Here is a 20061-nt window from a genome sequence, read left to right on the forward strand (position 1 = left end):
CCCTAGAGTCACATGACCACCCCTGCTCCGGAGGCTGGGGCGCCCCGCCCCCGGCCTCTGGGCCAATGGGAGATGAGCTTCTGTGAGGGGGCGGGGCCTCGGGGCGCCTGCGCTCCGGGCCGCCGGTGGTTCGGGGCGGGGCGGCCAACAGCCCGGGGCCTGCGAGACCCCTGGGGTGCTGGGTTGAGGGCGGGCTCCCTTACCGCTTTGAAGAGAAACGACGTAGTTTCTGTTCCAGTGTCTGCCTTCTGTGCTCTTTCCTGAAAAGCAATTAAAAGAGGACTCGAGCCAGAAGTAGCGTCACGGAGACGAGGGCCACCCTGAGAACACCCGGAAGGATCCGGGAGAGATGGAGGCTCCCGGAGCGCGGCGGAAGCGCTCAGCCACCCGAGATGGGGCTGGCGAAACGGAGGAAGTACTTTACCGGGGGTGCTGGTAGCAGCCGCGCGGAGGATGGGACCGCCCGGGATCACGGGGGTCCCCGGTCCTGCTGCTGGGCTGCAGTCAACGAAGACCAATCACTTTTGTTTGGGTTGGAGCAGAAATAAGATTGCCTGCACAGTGAGAAATCTGTGAAGGTCTGCTTTCCCTGTTCGATTGTTCAGGGAACAAAAGTTTTTAAAAGGCCCTCAGACAGCAAAGAGGGAGGATAAATACTAAGAAAATAAAGGAGGAAAGGCTGGGTGAGGTAGCCAGGGACCTGACCTGGATTGTGAGCTCAGTACTGGGGCTGGGGAGCGGTGAAAACATCAGTGTTTTACCAGTCACGCCTTCAGGAGTAGCCAGTCATGTTTCTAATCCTGGAATTCTCCAGAGGAGCTGCAGTTCATTTTAATTTCATATATATTTTTAAAGATTTATTTAGAGAGCGTACAAGTAGGGGAAGAGACAGAGGGACCGACTCTTGAGCAAACTCCGCACTGACAGGGGAGCCCAACACAGGGCTTGACCTCAGGACCCTGAGATCATGACCTGAGCTGAAATCAAGAGTGGGTCTCTTAACCTAGGAGTCATCCAGGCGCCCCTTTTTAATGAGAACTAAGGCCAAAATATTCTATCTATCCAGAGTCGTCTTAATATTTGAAATAACAACTTTTAAATTGATATATGTGGTGTGTTCCAGACACTGTTCTAAACACTGTATATGTGTTATCATATTAGCTTGTAACACAAATTCTGATATGTATTATTATTTTTATCTTAGAAGGGAACTGGTGCACGCAGAGATTAAGTGACTTGCCCAAGATCACACATTTAGTCACTGGTGAAGCTGAAAGATGAACAGTCTGATACCAGAGCCTGTGCTTGCACCCGCTCTATTTGTATGGCTACCTGGATAGTGGTGAGTGTATTCTGGGAAAGTACTGTAGTAAAAATCAAGCAAATGGTTCTGATCCCTGCACTCCATGTAGGAAGGATTCAGTACATGTTGAACTCTTCAGCCTTTTCTTTCAAGAGACATTGGCCCAATCAAAGTGCTCATCCTATTTATTGTTTCATTCACTCAACAGGTGTTTCTCAAGCACTGCCAATTCATGTGACTATATTGGATTTTAGGAATTTGTTTTTTATTTTTAAAAATATTTTATTTATTTATTCATGAAAGACACACACACACAGAGAGAGAGGGGGGTAGAGACACAGGCAGAGGGAGCAGCAGGCTCCACCTAACCCCGGGACTCCAGGATCATGCCCTGAGCCAAAGGAAGGCGCCAAACCGCTGAGCCACCCCTGGATCCCAGATCTTAGGAATTTAAAGATGAGTGAGACTCAGTCCCATTCCTCTAATGGCTCACATCCTAGCATGGAGACAGCAGGGGCCATAAGTGGTATGACAGAGGTAGAAGTTCCATAATATATTCTGGGAGCATAGATAAGGAGTACCTAAGATTTTTTTTTTAAGTACATAAGAATTTGAGAAAAGTTCAGAAAAGCCTCGGCTGGGGTGGGGGTGGGGGTGGGGGGAGGGACGAAATAGGAGGTGGAGCTTAAAAGAACAGAAGCAATGAGATGAGACTGGAATGAAAGATGGGAAAAAAGAGATACTTGAATGTGATTTCAATTAATGGATTTATCCATTAATTTCCATTAATTTAATGGAAGCTCTTCATGAGATAGCTTAATTATTTTCAAACTTAAAATCTTTAGAAATAATGGTTTTATTTTTATTAGTTATTTAGAAAGATGATTTTACTTTAAAATACAGAAGCAAAACAGGAAGCTGGGAGAAAAGGATAAAGAATAAGGAGTAGCCAGCAAATTATGAGGAAAATGAACAAACAAAAACGGGTCAGGACAACCAAGGGAGGAGAGTTTCAATTAAAAGTTTGACAACAGGGGCTCCTGGGTGGCTCAGTCAGTTATGTGTCGGCTTTCAGCTAGGGTCATGATCCCAGTATATCGGGCTCTTTACTCAGTGGGGAGCCTGCTTCTCCCTTTCTGTCTGCCTACTGCTTCCCCTGCTTGTGTTCTCTGTCAAATAAATAAAATATTTAAAAATAATAATAAAAGAATAAAACGTTGACAACAGTAATGTCATATGTTATAGAGATCAGTTGGGAATTCCTATATTCTAGGCATGTTATAAAGCTCCTTATACCTACTAACTCAATCATCCAAGAACCCTTTGCTGTTTAATCCTCACAAAAACCCCATCCTAGGGATGATGGAAATGGAAGTACGAGGAAGTTCAGTGTTTTGTGCAAAATCATGCTGCTGGTACGTGGCAGAATGGGGATGTAAACCCTGGCAGTCTGGCTTCCTGAGTCTGTGCTGGTTACCATTACCTTATACTCTCTCTCTCTGAAGAGGATCTATGGAATTTAGGATAACCAGGAGTCTTTTGTGTTTAATAGGGGCAGCTTGCGTGCAGTATGGTGGAAAGGGAAGAAGGGGACACAGGTTGTATCATTTCTTTCCAGAATCTTGGTTATAAAAATGAACGATGAAAGGCCATCTCTACTGCAGAACATAGGACTACTAGAGGGAGTAGGGCCTACAGCTTCAGGGTGAAAGAGATTTGAATATGTTGCTAAAGGGAAAATGGCAGTGGAGAGGATGGAGATTCGGGAAAGGAGTATCTGAGGCCACTCAGGAGATAGGAGAAGCTAGGTTCTAAAATATCAGGGGAATCAATCCTTTAACCGAGAAAGAGTCTGAGATCAGAGGAAGGAAAATACATCTGCACTGCTCGGGGCTTGTTCAGAAACACTTTTAGGATTTGGAGGGAGGAATCCTAACTAGCCACAGGTACCTTACTCATCAGGCATCCAATTTGTTATATTAGTCATTCACTAAAACCCTGATTCAGCAGAGTTATAGTCTCACAAAGGTGTCTTCTGTTTGATGTACTCCAAAGTCAACAACCAACAGCACATTTTAAAAAAATCACCATCTTGCTGGTTCAACAATTCCAAGAGGATAGCATCGCTGTCCTTCATGTTTTGATTTCCTAGGGCAGCTCAGATTTTCTCACTGAGGAACACCCAAGCAAGAGGAAAATGAGCAGACACCCCAAAGTGGCTTGTCACAGGTATCAAATTAATTTGAGGATCTCATTTTATCTTTTTGTTGTTAAGCCACAGCAATTGCTTCACTGTTAAAAGTATTTATTTTTAACTAAGTATTTTAGGTCACACAAAAGTTGGGAAGAGAAAGATGGATGTCAACTAGCCCATGTCCAAATCTGAGGACAAAGAGCTGCCTAAAGAAATGAGTAGCTGGAACAAACCACAGAGATCACAATGGCCACTGACCAGTGGAGTCAGCTTCCTGGGTGCACATTCACAAGCACCACTGGGGTGTAGTGAGGGCAGCAAAGCTGCTGGCCCCGGTCATTACAACTTTTTAGGAAAGGAGAAGCATGAGCTCCCTCTTCAGACACGGCCTTGATGCATTTGTGCTCCTTCCTGGCCCTCTCCCAATCCATGGCATTGAATTCCTCAGTGGCCATGCTCCACACACCACTCTCCTCCAGGCGGGCAGCATGTGGCAATTCCAAAACCTCCAGGGTGTGAGCAGGATATGTAAAAGCTCTGAATGCCACAGCTCTCACAGAAGTGTGATGAGAAAAAAAGTCTCGAAAGACCTCATACACAAGGGAAGCCATTTTAAATTTCTTTCTAAGTTAGCATGAGTACCTAAATGTGGTTCAAACCCAAAGCCTAATTTATGGCCCACCACACATGCGTTGTACATCTGCTTTGTAAATGAGTAGCCTGAAGGAAAATCAACTTATCTTTGAGCTGTCAATGTTCCTACCACTGGCATTCCTTTGCTATAAAACTCATTCCTGCCTATGTGCTAATCTATGATCTTCTAAGCTCCTACAAGATGTAAAAAAGTATATAACCCTGTAAAAACTGTTCATTCTCCAGAATATTTTCTAATCTGTGAACAGTGTGTTTCCCTGGCAGCTGGCCTAAGTTGGGCTCAAGTAAAACACTTTCTTACTTTTAGAGATTCTAAAAGGCTTGTTCATTTGGCATGGGCCAGTGTGCTAGGCTTTGTTGTGCTTTGAGTGTATATGTGGTTATGCCCTTAGCTCCCTTCAGGAGCTTGGTGAGAGAAGCCTGAGCAATGAAGTATCTGTTCTGCTGTTTCTTGCAGATACTGCAATTGCAATCAGAAAGGTACATGTCTGGAAGATGGCACCGAAGGCAAAGAAGGAAGCCCCTGCCCCTCCCAAAGCCGAAGCCAAAGCAAACACTTTGAAAGCTAAGAAAGCGGTGCTGAGAGGCGTGCACAGTCACAAAAAAAGAAGATCCATGTCACCTACATTCCAACGACCCAAGACTCTGCATCTCCGAAGGCAGCCCAAATATCTTTGAAAGAGTGCCCCCAGGAGAAACAAGCTTGATCACTATGCCATCATCAAGTTCCCCCTGACTACTGAGTCAGCCATGAAGAAAATAGAAGACAACAACACACTTGTGTTCATTGTGGATGTCAAGGCCAATAAGCACCAGATCAAACAGACTGTGAAGAAGCTCTATGACATTGATGTGGCCAAGGTTAACACCTTGATCAGGCCTGATGGAGAGAAGAAAGCATATGTTCGACTGGCTCCTGACTATGATGCTTTGGATGTTGCCAACAAAATTGGGATCATCTAAACTGAGTCTAGCCGGCTATAAATTTAAATATAAATTTTTTCACCATAAAAAAAAAGAAAGGTACAAGTCTGCTGAGACCCAAATGTTAAAGTGTCCTGCTCTGCATTGGCAGCCTCCTGAGTGTTATCCCAAGGCATCCTGCAGCAGCTCAGTGGCCCACTGGCAGGGTAGTGCCTGACAGCTCCTGGAAAGTCTTCCACTGGTCACCAGGAGAAGAGAGCTGCTGTCCAGGGCCACCTCCTGGGCCCAGTGACCACTATCTCCATTGCTGCTTGTTCTGTGGGTGCCTCACTGGCCACAGCTCCCACTCCCAGCTGGCCTGTGGAGTGCTATTTGTGGCTGGTGTTCAGGCCTTGGAGATCCAGCTGCTTCTGCCCCAGGTGGCTTGGTGGCCCTGCTGCTCCTTGCTGAGAGCATTAATTTAGGAGTCTCATTTTATCTTTAAAAGTCATGCAGTTTACATTCTACTCTATAATCTAGTTGGGCACTAGAGACAGAAAATAAGAGACTGGTTCCTTACTCTTTAGAAATCATATTTTATTTTTTTAAAGATTTTATTTATTTATTCATAGACACACACACACAGACACACACACACACGTGCGCACACACACAGGCAGAGATACAGGCAGAGGGAGAAGCAGGCTTCATACAAGGAGCCTGACATGGGACTCCATCCCAGGTCTCCAGGATCACGCCCTGGGCTGAAGGTGGTGCTAAACCACTGAGCCACCCAGGCTGCCCTAGAAATCATATTTTAAAATGAAATAGATGCATGCCTCACTCAGGTGGCAAACTATTAGTCTCCTTGCCATATTTAGGCAGGTAACACCAAGCAGTTGTGACTTTCTTTTCCACTCAACAAAAACTTGGACTCAGGTTCTTCCTCGATACAGTATTCACTCAGGTTCACCTCGATACAGTCCATCCACAGAATGGACTTTGATTTGGGAAATCTCTATGTATAAGAGACAAGTTTAATTCAATAAGCTATGCGTTGGAGGAAAGATCAGTGCAAAGTGCAGTAAGAGCACTGAAGGAAGGGGTTTTCTGCTTGGACGGATCTAAGGGAACTTTACAACAGGAGGTATTCAGTCTGTGACTTGCTCTGGCTTTGCTCTACAAAGTCTTCAGGGGTCCCAGTTCCTTCCAACTTATATTCCATCATCCCTTGTCCGGTAGGTAGATTTCTAGTCGTCACATTCAGATTTTAGATAGAAACATGGAGGAAGAGACAAGAAAAGGTGAAGGGTTGTGGGCCAGCTCTTATTAAAAGAAGTCTCCAAGAAGCCACAGCTCAGGCAGCCCGCCCTCATCTCCTTGGCCAGACCTTAGTCACATAGCCACACCTACATGTAAGTTCCATTCCTATAGAAGAAGATGCATATGGACATTACATGGGGCCAGGGTGGGGGATGGGAAGGAGGGGGAAAATGGTTGTTTTGTTAAGTAAATGTTGGAAATACTGGATTCTATTAAATGGTCTATTTTTATTTTCAGTGTGACTCTTGTATGCCCAACCCCTGACGTGTAATATATATGTCTTCTTCCATAGGAATAGAACCTCCTATAATTAAGAAAATGGACAGCAGAATAAGACTTAATTCCCTTACAGCAAGGGAGGATGAAGAGGGATATCCACTGAGTAAGAGGGATAAGAGAGGTTAAAACAACAACAACAAAACCTCAAAAAACTAGAGAGAATCAGCTTAGGGAAGCAACAAGAAATAAAGCTAGTAGTATGCGGGGTCCAGTACATAGGGAGGGAGTGGGTTATATGGGGAAGGCAGAACTTCTTTTTTTTTTTAAGATTTTATTTATTTATTCATAGACACAGAGAGAGGGGCAGAGACACAGACAGAGGGAGAAGCAGGCTCTATGCAGGGAGCCCGATGTGGGACTCGATTCTGGGTCTCCAGGATCACACCCCAGGCTGCAGGCGGCGCCAAACTGCTGTGCCACTGGGGCTGCCCAAGGCAGAACTTTGCGCAATCTGATAGAAAGCAACTGGAGATTTGGCCATATCCAAAATCTCCTTTCAAAAGAGCTCAAGTGGAAGGAGCTAGCTCAGGCCTGCCAGGGAGAAACAGCAGAGGGATGTTCCTAAGCATGTCTTGTCCTATGCCATCACTGGCTCCATTCCAATCTTCACCAGAACATGAATCTCTCCCAAGAAGAACCCAAGGAAGCAGGTCAAGTCTCTGTCTTGGCCCTCAACTTCATGGCCACCTTCTTGCTGAAATAGACTTATATCTCCTTATCCTGGGTCCCTGTCATGTTCCTTGACAAGCTGACATTCAGTAGTGTCTGGGATATCTGTTTGGAAGGTGATTTTTTACTTTCTCCTGGTGCAAAGGGACTAGGTGACAACTGTGAGGAGTGGTTACTTTTATTGTAGGCTAGGTCCCCTCTAAGGTAGGGTATTCCTGACCCAGACCTTATATTGTGTTAGGAAGACTTAAGAAATGCAGACCTCTGGGGTACCTGAGTGGCTCAGTTGATTTGGCATCTGCCTTTGGCTCAGATCATGATCCCAGGACCTGGGCCCCACATTGGGCTTCCTGTTCAGCTGGGGGTCTGCTTCTCCCTCTGGCCCTCCTCCCCATTTGTGTTCTCTCTTAAATAAAATCTTTAAAAAAAGAAAAGAAAAGGAATGCAGGCCTCCAGGTAGACTTTTACCTCTAGGTAAGTGCCAGCAGGCAAACAGGCTCAGACTGAGATCTCACCCTTCCTGAACTCCTCCATTTTCTCTATCTTCTCCATCTTCTCTGAGTCCTCCAGCATCCTGTCCCTGAGCTCACCTGTCCATCTTTGAGTTCTCTCTCAGTTCTTCTCCTCTGCTCTTGACAGTCTGTGAATATGAGTAGGGCAGGTGGGGAGGAGCATGTGAATTTAGAGGCTAACAGAATCAACTCCTGTCCCAAACTGGACTTCCCACTTCCTCCTCAGCATATTTGTGGCCGGTGTTTCATTGTCTTTGCCATTATACTCTCCTCCTCAAGCCTCATTTTGGTAGTATCCTTCCAGACCTTTCCTCTTTTTCCCTCAGAGTTATCTGTTTTTGCCGTCTGGGAATTCACTTTGGTTAAGGGATTCCCATCCAGTTGCTTTGGTACTGAAGAGCATCTGGGTTTAGGGATTGAGATGAAGGGGAAGAGACAACATTGTGAGTAGGATTGAATGGTTAGAAATTGTGATCTGCAACCCCTGGACAGGCACATTTCATCAGTCTGAGACCTTTTTCTAGGATGAGACACTAAAAAATGAGATGCCATATTGGTCCTAAGGGGAATGTATGGTATCTGGGGTTGCCAGATTTAGAATGAAAAAAAAAAAATACAGGGGGCCTACTTATATTTGAATTTTAGATAAATAATGTATTTTTAAGCTTTTTTTTTTACATGGGGCTACTTATACTAAAAAAAGAATGATTCGTTGTTTATTGAAATTCAAATTGAAATGGGCATCCTGTATTTTATTTGGCAGCCCTAGAAGTAGCCTTTGTGCGGAAGGAGAGACAGATTGTGTGAAAGGAATTCATTTCTAAGTAGGAGGATTCGTGTTAAATAAGGCAGAAAATTCCACACCTTCCTAGGATGCCTCTATTTGGGATGGTGAAGAGACAACCACACGAGTGAGATAGATCATGTGATTAAGATAATGAGATCTGATTATAGGAGGGATTGATATCTGTAGTTAGGGTGAAATATTTGGAAAGAATAAGAGTATGGCAATTTGGGAAAGGAGAAATTTAAGTTTGGGCTAATGGTAGGTAGGAAGACAAGGCATTGGACATGTGGGGGAGAGGACAGGATCAGGGGACAGCAGAGGTTTAGTGTGTGGGCCATATTTAGGTAGAAGGGTGAGTTTGGATGGAAAGTGATTTCAAATAGGTGGATGATAGATTTACATTGGTTGGACAAGCATGATTAGGCAAGCAGGTGGGCAGTACAGAGGTATGAGTTGTGCTTGGCTGTTTAAAGTGTGGAGAATTGATGAGTTGTAGAGGAAAGTGATCAATGAGCTTTTTTGAAGGATATGTTTTATAGATACATTGGAATGCCATTTAAAAAGGTTTTAAATCCTCCTTAAACACTATGCAGTCTTTTTTAAAAAAAAATCATTCTGCAAAACAACTTACACACTAAAGAAGCAGGCCTATTTTACCCGTATGACATGCACTAACACAGATGATCTTAGTGATGAGACATAATCAAGATCAAAGTGGAACTTCCTAGGACACTTTAAGGAAATAGCTGAGATCAGGGCTGAGGCTTTTCCTCCTCAAACCTAAGCTCACACCAATGGTGGACTCCAGAGAGCAGTACTTTTCTTACACATGGAGGATACATTTGTGATTACTGAGCTCCTGAAGCACGCACTGCCAATGACGACTTTCACAGGAGTCAGACCCCAAGTCACCTGTTAGTGTCCTCACTTTATACTTCATCGTGTCCCTGAGTTCTGGTGATTGTCCTCGCACCTGTAAATCCAGCCAGATTTTAACTTGGTCAAGGGAAAGGTTTTATGCCATGCCACCTCTTCTTAATTTACCTGTTCTCTCATTTGTTGAATTTATCTGGCTACCCATATGAAGACATCCATTTTCCTTCTCCTGAATACCACCTGACTGCCCTTCTTGACAGTATATGAATATGAGTGGGGCAGGTGGAGAGATGTCCAGCATTCCATATTCTCTGCTTTGCAACTCTCCATTGTGTCTTTCCATCTTGATTATTACAAGTTGATAATGCAACACCTCCTTCCCTGAGTTGTGGGAAGGTTGCAATTGTGGTAATTGGTGCAAAGAGACCAGCACAGTGGCTAGGGATGAAATAGGTACTCATTAAAATGATAGTTCTCTGAAGAGCACAAACCACGCCTTTGGTTTCTTTTGGCTCCAAACTGTTCTGAACCCAGCAAACACCAAACAGATACTGACAATTTGAGACGGCTTGTTAAAATCTGTTTCTCTTTTTGTCTCCACTTCTCAATGTTTTCATATCTCAATGGCTTTGTGAAATTTCTCTTTCTCCTTCTATTTCCCAGGATTCCTTTCTTTTAGTTCATTCAACCTGGAGGACTGGCCTTGAGGGATGAACACAACCTGAGGAAGTCTGAGCCTAAAGCATGTTCCTGGAATAGACTGAGGCCTTATGAGATAACCCTTGCAGTAGTGAGAGCACCTGAGTATTTGACTTGCATCTGCCAGCCTTCCTGTGCTTTACATTCTGTGCTCTAGGAGTCTCTCTCGTAGTTCATGGGTCGTTTGGTCAAATTCCCATTCATTCCTCCCATGGAATTAGATTCAGATTTAGACAAGAAGGTGGTTTAAAGAGATTCATTCTCAGCTCAGATGAGCAAGTGAAGCCTCTTGTACAAGCCTGTGTACACCTACACAACATTTCTAAGCTTAGGGACTCCCGTGATTCTGCCTCCCCTAGCTGAGTGCCTATACAGCACAGCTATTTCAGAAGGCAGACTGCGAAGAAGGTATAATGAGCCTAAGTTTAGCATACAGCTGGATCAGTGGGGTTGGGAGGGAAAAAACCTCAGACCACCACCCTCTCCTTTCTTGCCCTCATTTCAAGTGGATTATGCAAAAGCAGCTGGTTTTAAGTAATTTTCAGGCAATGACTTAGTCCGCCATTTGCTACTTCAGAGTTCCTGTTTTTCCAGTGTTGACTGATTTTGCATTGTTGGGGGATCATGTTAAAAAATCAAATTTTTGGAACGCCTGGGTGGCTCAGCAGTTGAGCGTCTGCCTTTCATTCAGGGCGTGATCCTGGAGTTCCAGGAATGAGTCCCACATCAGGCTCCCTGTAGGGAGCCTGCTTCTCCCTCTGCCTATGTGTCTGCCTCTCTGTGTCTTTAATGAATGAATGAATGAATGAATGAATGAATAAATAAATAAATAAATAAATAACTTTTTAAAAGATCAATTTTTTCTTTTTAAAAAATTGTATTGTGGTAAAATATATGGAGTGTAAAAGAAATGTAAGCATGCCACCTTTAACCACTTTTAAGTGTACAATTTGAAAACATTAACTAAATTTAGTGTTCTCCAACCATCACTACTATTTCCAAATCTTTATCTATCACCCAACTAGAAACTCAACCATTTTATACTTGTTTTCCTCCAACTCCTCATATTCTCAAATCCATGTTGTCTCTATGAATTTGCCCCTTCTAGGGCAGCCCCGGTGGTGCAGTGGTTTAGCACCACCTGCAGCCTGGGGTGTGATCCTGGAGACCCAGGATTGAGTCCCTGCATGGAGCCTGCTTCTCCCTCTGCCTGTGTCTCTGCCTTTCTCTCTGTGTGTGTCTCTATGAATAAATAAATAAAATTTAAAAAAAGAATTTGCCTCTTCTAGATATTTCCTATAAATGGATTCATATAATATTTATACTTTGGTGTCTGGCTTATTTCACTTAGCATAATGTTTTCAAGATTCATCCATGTTTTAGCATGTGTGAAGACTTCCATCTTATGGCTGAATAATACTCCATTGTGTACACACACACACACACACACACACTTGGTTTATCCATTCATCTGTTCATGGATGTTTGTGTCATTTCTACCTTTTGTCTATTGTGAACAATGCTACAATGGGCATTGGTGTGCAAGTATCTGTGTGGATCTTTGTTTTCAGTTACTTTGGGTGTATACCTAGGAGTAGAATTGCTAGCTGATAATGGTAATTCTATGTTTAGCTTTTGGAGGAAGTCAGCTGTTTTGCACAACAATTTACATTTTACATTCCCATTGGCATTATATGAGGGTCCCAAATTTCCTCACAACCTTGCCAACATTTATTTTCCTGTTCTTTTTAGTTATAGCCAACCTAGTAGGTATGAAGTGATATCTCATTGTAGTTTTAGCTTGCATTTTCCTGATGATTAATGATGAACATCTTTCCATGTACTTTTTGGCCATCTGTACATCTTTAGAGAAATTTCTCTTTGAATCCCTTGCCTATTTTACTTTTTAATTAATAAAAAATTTTAATTGAAGTATAGTGGACTCACAATATTACATAAGTTTCAGGGTACAACATAATGATTCAGCAACTGTATATGTTAGTCTACATTCACCCAAGTGTAGCCCCCATCTGTCACCATATAATGCTATTACAATACTATTGATTATCTTCTCATGTTTTCTGTACTTCCCACCCCTGTGATTTATTCATTCCATGACTGGAAGCCTGGACCTTCCACTCCCTTTCAACCATTTTACCCGTCCTCTTGACCTCTTCCTCTGTCAAACACAAGTTTGTGTTTTGTATTTAAGGATTTTTTTTCTGTTTTTGTGTATGTTCTTTTGTTTTTTAGATTCCACATATAAGTGAAATCATGTGGTATTTGTATTTTTCTATCTGACTTATTCCACTTAACATAATACCATCTAGGTCCATGCATGTTGTCACAAATGGCAAGATCTCATTCTTTTTTTATGACTAAGTAATGTTCCTATATCTGTTTCTATATACCACATCTTCTTTATCCATTCATCTATTGATGGACACTTGGGTTGTTTCCATATCTTTGCTGCTGTAAATATTGCAGTAAACATAAGGGGAGCATATATCTTCTCAAATTAGTGTTTTTGTTTTCTTTGCGTAAATACCCAGTGGTGAAATTACTGGATCATATAGTAGGTCTATTTTTAAGTTTTTGAGAACATCCATACTGTTTTCCAGAGTGTCTGTGCTAGTTTGCATTCCCACCAATAATGCACAGGGGTTCCTCTTTCTCCACATCCTTGGCTCCACTTGTTGTTTTTTGTCTTTTTGATTCTAGTCGTTCTGACAGGTGTGAGGTGTTACCTCATTGTGCTTTTGATTTGCATTTCCCTGATGATTAGTGATGTTGAGCATCTTTTCATGTGTTTGTTAGCCATCTGAATGTCTTCTTTGGAAAAATGTCTTTTCAGTTCCTCTCCCTGTTTTTTAATTGGATTATTATTGTTATATACATACAAGAATATTATGTATTATATACAACTTACAATATTATATATTATAAAATATATAATATTATTATATTGTTTAAGTTCTTTATATATTTTTGGATATTAACCCCTTCATGGATATATCATTTGCAAATATCTTTTCTCATTCAGTAGGTTGACTTTTCATTTTATTGATGGTTTCCTTCACTGTGCAAGTTCTTTTTGCTTTGGTAGAGGTGGCAGGAATGTAGGAGCCCACGCAGGATAAGGAAGACAAGTACAAAGACTTGGATTGTTTAACCCAAGCATAGTGCAGAGGGCATCCATTTAGGAATGGGCCCAAAGTATGGAGTTGGAGAAGAAGAGCGTGGGTCAGTATGAGATGTTCAAGCCTAATTAGTGCAAGGAAGGTGTCTGTCAGAGGCAGAAGCCCAGCCAATGATGTCAAACCCTGAGCAGGATGAGGAGAGCATCTCTGTAGTACAAGGCAGAGGCAATTGAAATAGAATTTGTGAAAAGGACTTTGGAGTGAGCTGTTGGTGAGCTATTATTTTTGTACATTGCCCACATACAAAAGTTCAGAATGAGTTGTCTCTTCTTTTTTACTAAATCTTCACAAGAGAGATGCCAACAAGGCCAGTCAATGGCACCAAAATATGGGGGACACAGTGGAGAGGCCATGGGTAATATTAAGGCAATGTTACCCAAATTAATTCTTTATTGAGATTAGTCTGCAGTTTCAGAGCTCTTTGGGGACAACCAGGCATGAACATTTCCCACACGTGTGGGAAACAGAATAGAAAGAGGATTGGCCCAGGAGCAACTTAAAGCCAGTTTAGGGATGCCTGGGTGGCTCAGTGGTTGAGTGTCTGCCTTTGGCTCAGGGCATGATCCCAGAGTCCTGGGATTGAGTCCCACATTGGGCTCCCTGCAGGGAGCCTGCTTCTCCCTCTGCCAATGTTTCTGCCTCTCTCTGTGTATCTTTCATGAATAAATAAACAAAATCTTTAAAAAAAAACAGCATAAATGGGCTGAATAGAGAAATGAAAGCAACTCAGAGAAAAAGAAGCAGGAGGAAAGAGAGAGGAAACATTTTCCCCAACAATTGTCAAGTAGCCGCCATTCAGCAGCTTCAGGGAGTGAAGGGAAAAGTTTGATATTTATGTCAAGTATGAGTTTGAATGTGACAGGGAGCTCAGCATTTTAATTTTGGGACTGAGACTGTATTACTCAGGATAAGTCATGAAACTACTTAGGTCTTCATATGGACATAGGGGAAAAAATGAGTCCCAGTGAATGGAAATAAAATGATAATGGAACACCTTCAAATATATGGTCTATATCATCATGTCCCAAACCCATAAGATAGTTATGGACAAGGAGTCACAGGGCTCAGGGAAAATAAGACAAGATCATATACGAATGAAAATAGCAAGAATGGGCCTTGAAGAATGAAGATGAGAAATCATGGATGAAAAGAAATAATGGATGTATGGATCAGGCATGAAGTTGGAATTCTTCTAATGACTTTTTTAATTGAGGAGGCTTTAACAAACACATAAAGGGAAGTAGTGACAGCAAAGGCTGAGCATTTTGAGCATGTTATGGGCTGAATTGTGTCCCTCCAAAATTTGTATGTTAAAACCCTAACCCTTGCTACCTCAGAATGTAGCTGCATTTAGAGATAGGGCCTTTAAAGACATAATCAAGTTAAATGAGTTAGAGTGGACCCTAATCCAATCTGACTGGTATCCTTTAAGAAGAGGAGATTAGGACAGAGAGAAACCAGACATGTACATACAAAGGAAAAACCATGTGAGGACACAGAAGGTCGCCATGCACAAGTCAAGGAGAGAGGCCTGAGGAGAAACCAAATCTGCCGACACCTTGATTTGAACTAGGATTTGATCTAGCCTCCAGGACCGTGAGAAGAATTTCTGTCGTTTAAACCATCCAGTTTGTGGTATTTTGTTGCAGCAGCCCTAGCTGAAGAATACAGAGCGGAAGGGTTATGTTATCAAAATGAAGTATTTCAGAGGATATATTTAATTGTAAGAATGAGGAAGTTTGAGAGTGTGGGAACTGGGCCTTTGTTTATCCGGCCAGCTCCTGAGGTTAAGGATTGTTCAGGTCTCTGTAAATCTCCAACCTCAGTATAATGCTTGGCACAGAATGTGTTCTCAATAATTATACGTAAAATGAATGATGGGATGAAAAGGAAGAGAGTTTTAAGAGAGGTTGTATAGAAATAATCTGTGGTGATTCTCAAGATTTCTGGTACCAGGACCATTTTTTAAAAATTTTATTTTTAAGTAATCTCTAAACCCAATGTAGGGTTTGAGCTTATGACATTTTTTTTTTTTTAAATTTATGATAGTCACACAGAGAGAGGGAGAGAGGCAGAGACACAGGCAGAGGGAGAAGCAGGCTCCAAGCACTGGGAGCCCGACGTGGGATTCGATCCCGGGTCCCCAGGATCGCGCCCTGGGCCAAAGGTAGGCGCTAAACCACTGCACCACCCAGGGATCCCTGAACTTATGACATTGAGATCAAGAGTTGCATGCTCTACTGACTGACTCAGGCTGGCACCCCAGGACTCTTCATACTCTTAAATATTATTGTGAAACCAAAGATCTTTCTGGATTATATCTATCAACATTTACTATGTTAAGATTTAAAACTGCAAATTTAAAAGCATTTACTTGTTGGGGTGCCTGGCTGGCTCAGTCTGCAGAGCATGAGTCTTGATTATGGGGTTGTGAGTTCAAGCCTCATGTTGGGTGTAGAGGTTACTTTAAAAACAATTTTTAAAATCTTGGAAAAATTGTTAATTTTTTCTAAAATAAAAACAATCAACTTATTAAATAACATTTTATGAAAAAATAACTATATATTTTTTCTTTAACTGTCCTTAATGACTGGCTATGTCGTATATGAACAAAGTTTGGCTTCATACAGATATGTTGTTAGAAAAGGAAAGAGTATTTTAATAGCTTTTTTAGTTAATTGTGGATATTCTTTTTTGATTTTATAACAAAACTTGACAGGTGGCATCTTCTTAGGGTTGATTGTAATGTGGAATCTGAAGCCTTATCATTAAGTTTGAATGGATCTTTTAACCCATGTGCGTTTGGTAAATAGGTTGGCATATTGGTCCATGGAGGTGTTCAGCTTTTCCAAATATTGAAACATTTCAGTATATAATGTCAAACAAACAGAAAAGAACATTCATTAATACCATCACCAATCTCATCAGAATATATCTCATCAGAAATATCTCTAAGTATTAGGGACACCTGGGTGGCTCTGTTGGGTGGGTGTTTGCCTTTGGCTAAGGTCATGATCCCAGGGTCCTGAGATTAAGTTGGCATGGGGCTCCCTGCTCAGTAGGGAGCCTGCTTCTCCCTCTCCTCCTGCTTGTGCTCTCTAGCTCACTCACTCTCAAATAAAAAAAAAAATTTTTTTTAAAAAGGAAATATCTCTAAGTATTGCAAAGCTGCAAGTTCATGAAGTCTCCTAACTGCTAATTTTCACTTGAAAGCTAATAATTCATCATTGTAAACAAATCCTCTCAATTATTTTCTTTGAATTGTTTTTTAGACAGATTTCTTGAGAAAAATCTCTGAGTATATCATAGTTTTGCCTATTTGTGCTTTCAAATAAAAATGATGTTCCATGAAAACAAAACATCTAGATCAGTTTGCAAGTCAAAAGTCATCCAAACACTTTTCTTAGACAATCATCCTATTTTTATACACAACTGAAGTGCTTTTTCTGCATTAACATTTATTCATATGGATTATTAAAAAGACATGTACTTAAGGGTAAGAGCTAATAAAGTGATTTTTTTTGTTACTGCATCATCAAGGATATTCTCAAATAAACCAACAACCACCCCCGCCCCAGCCCTATATGTGACCCCTATGAACACAATGAGAGCGAGTACCTCTTGATATACTGCCTTGATCCATAAAAGGAACCAGCAGTTTTATCTACTGTTTTTGCACCATCAGCCTTTTTCATAACAAATAAAAGCCTTGATATTATTATGAAAATAAGTTTGGCTTCACATACATTGAAAATGTCTCAGGATCTCCATGGATCTGTTCACCACACTTTGAGAACTGATGTTCTGAAGTATGGGGATTTGAAGGACAAGAGACCAAGCTTGCCTTGGAAGTTTAGAACTGAGTCCTCAAGCATATGGCAGGTTGCGAATTAATGTTGGTTGAATGGACTGGAGAATCCATAATTGTATAAATATTTGCTTAATTGAATGAATGCAGTGATGTGGATAAAAATGGTGGAGAAAGCATGCTTTTTGGAATCAGAATCTGCTTTAAAGGTCTGGCTTTGCCACTTAGCAGCTGTGGGGTTAATTCTGCAGAGCCTCACTTTTACCAGGATAATGATATATAGATTTATGACCAAGAAATTAAATTGGGACTAAATGAAATTATGTGTATAAAAGTCTTTTAACAAGTGCAATCTACCCCCTAACATGGTGTTTGAACTCAAAAATCTCAAGATAAAGGGTCACACACTCTACCCATAGAACCATCCAGGTTTCCTTATATGGATAAAGTCTTTAATAGAATTTTTGGTTGTATACAGGTAGAGAGAGCATGGAGACTTTAAAAATCAGTTTGTGATATTTCAAGGGTAATAACTCCGGAGACATCAGTGGGAATGTAGTCAAATTGACAGGTAGGTATGGACCATGGACATACTATTTAGTGAGTCTACTCCTCCAACAAAAGAGGCTGTGGACGGCAAAACATCGGCATCTCTGAAGAGAAGACGATCTAGATCAATAGGGAATGAAGAAAATACTGTCCACAGGTCAGTTTTTTAGTAGGTACACCAGGAATTCCAGAAATTCCATGATTCATTTAAAATCTAACCAGGGGTGAGTCCTCACCGCCTTCTTAGCGCAGTGGGCAGCGCGTCAGTCTCATAATCTGAAGGTCCTGAGTTCGAGCCTCAGAGAGGGCATGTTTTTGTCTCGAAGCTTGCTCACCTCACCTCATTTTCACAGTCGACGACAACCTCACTTTTAGAGACCGGGGGGCATCCTGAGGGCTGCGCTCACTGCGCCTGGGATGTGGTTGCTCCTGTCCCAAACCGAGAAGGTGACAATCCGTGAGATGCGGGGAGTTCCCGCAGCAGGTGTTGGGAGCCGCATTCCACCCGCGCTCTGCCTCCTGCCGGGGAAGCCGGGGACCTGCGGGTCGCGAGAAACCGGCGGGGAGGGGGGTGCGCGGGGGCGGGGGCGGGGGCGGGGGCGGGGGCGCGCCACCCGGTGCCGGGACAGCCAGGGGCGCCGGAGGAAATCCTCCACGCAGGCTGGGAGGAGCCGCAGGGGCCGCGCTAGTGCCTGGAGGTCGGGCCGCGCCTTCCCCGGCGGCCACCTGCCGAGCGCATCCCAGCGCCGCGTGCACCTCGGGGTCCTGCTTTTCCCGTCTGTTTTCAGTTTTAGGGGCACGTAGAAGACGGGGACATAGTGGATATCTTTGAAGCGTAGTGAACGGGCTCTTTCTGCCCTTTTTTCCTACGTTTCCGCCCACCTCGGCAGGCCCCGCGATATTCTGATCGACCCTCCTAACAGACCGCTTGTGTCCGACGAGGGGACACAGGGGAAGCGGGGTGGGGGTCCCCGCGGCCTCGGAAGGGCTCAGAGAGGGAGGAGGTCCGGGCCAGGAGGCGTCCTGGGGCGCCCGCAGTGCGCTGAGCTGGTGCAGTGGGCCAGGCGCCCCGCCCCCCTTCCCAGCAGCTGTGAGAAGTTCATTTTAGTGGTGACAGCACCTCTCCGCTCCCTGGATCTGGGATTTACATGCGGGATTAGCCTGGGGTAAAGGAAGCTAATGTCGTGGGCCTGGAGAAGCTGGACTATTTATAATATGCGGGGGCAAGGTCTCCAGGCAGATACTGGCTTGCAGAATGATGGAGTGCAAAGTGCCGGAGACTCAGGCAAAGGAAGGTTAGGACACCCAGTGGAATTTATAGAAACTGGATTCACGTGGAAAGAAAGGAAGGAAGAAAGTGTGGGGAGGTCTGTCAACTCAGTGCTAACCCACCTGCCCGGGACCCCATGGCCTCCCTATTTCAACTGTAAGACCAGTCCTGAACAATAGCTTCTGAAACCCTTCAAAATTAGAGATGGAGACAAAGAGGCCATTGTCTGTGCCATACACAGAACCCAGATAGTTTCCCCTCTTTTGTTTTAGAGGCTCCCGGAGATGGAAGCAAATGTGCAACAGCTTCCCAAGCAAAAAAGCAATTCCACCCCGACTGTTGTCAGAACTTACTGAGGTCTAGACAGTGGGAGGGAAGGGACTCACTCAGTGGTACTGGGCAGTGGGACACTCTCTGCCTTTGGGCTCTTTCTCACAACCTTTTCACGGCTTCAACATGAGCCCAACCCCCAAGATATCTGAGGATGATGCAGGCGGCATGAGGAGGTCCTGTGACAGGAATCACCCTTGGATAATAAGACATTATCATGGCTTTCAGATCCACAAATGCCATGTGCCCTTGACTTTTAAGGCCACCAAACTGGAGTGAGGATGGAATAACCGTCTACTATTCCAGAGGGTACCCAGGGTGGGAGCAGGAGGACCAGCCATGGCTCTGTTGTCTCCACAACAGTAAAGTTCCCAGGCCCATGGAAGGGAGCATGGTCCATCTGGGGAAGACCACACCAGGAACTGCCTGGCTAGTTAATACAGGTATTCCAGAATTTCCTTCCATATTTTTCAAAGTTATGATTGTCAGCTGACTGTTGTGGCTGACACTGTGGCTATCTGGTAGCTTTGGGGTAGGCCATTCTACACTCTCTGTTTGCACATCTGTTCCCAGCATGTCTAGTCCACGTGTAAGTGGAAAGATCATGTCTATGGGAAAAATTATCATTTATATGTAACTCAAGATAAACACTTTTTGTTTGTTTGTTTAAAATGCCAGTAAAAAAAAATAAAACGCCAGTTAAAC

At 43.1% G+C, this 20061-nt stretch overlaps 1 non-coding gene and 1 pseudogene across 1 annotated transcript; both read left to right on the top strand.

The window, feature by feature from the left end:
* The first annotated feature begins 6 nt into the window (after nucleotides 1–6).
* Nucleotides 7–11791, top strand: LOC112674377 (60S ribosomal protein L23a-like; annotated as a pseudogene).
* Nucleotides 11792–17993: 6202 nt separating this feature from the next.
* Nucleotides 17994–18066, top strand: TRNAM-CAU (transfer RNA methionine (anticodon CAU)). Its single transcript has one exon. It is a non-coding gene; the product is annotated as a tRNA-Met (tRNA).
* Nucleotides 18067–20061: the final 1995 nt, after the last annotated feature.

This window comes from Canis lupus, chromosome 35 (genome assembly GCF_003254725.2).
Source record: "Canis lupus dingo isolate Sandy chromosome 35, ASM325472v2, whole genome shotgun sequence".
NCBI classification, from domain to species: Eukaryota; Metazoa; Chordata; class Mammalia; order Carnivora; family Canidae; genus Canis; species Canis lupus.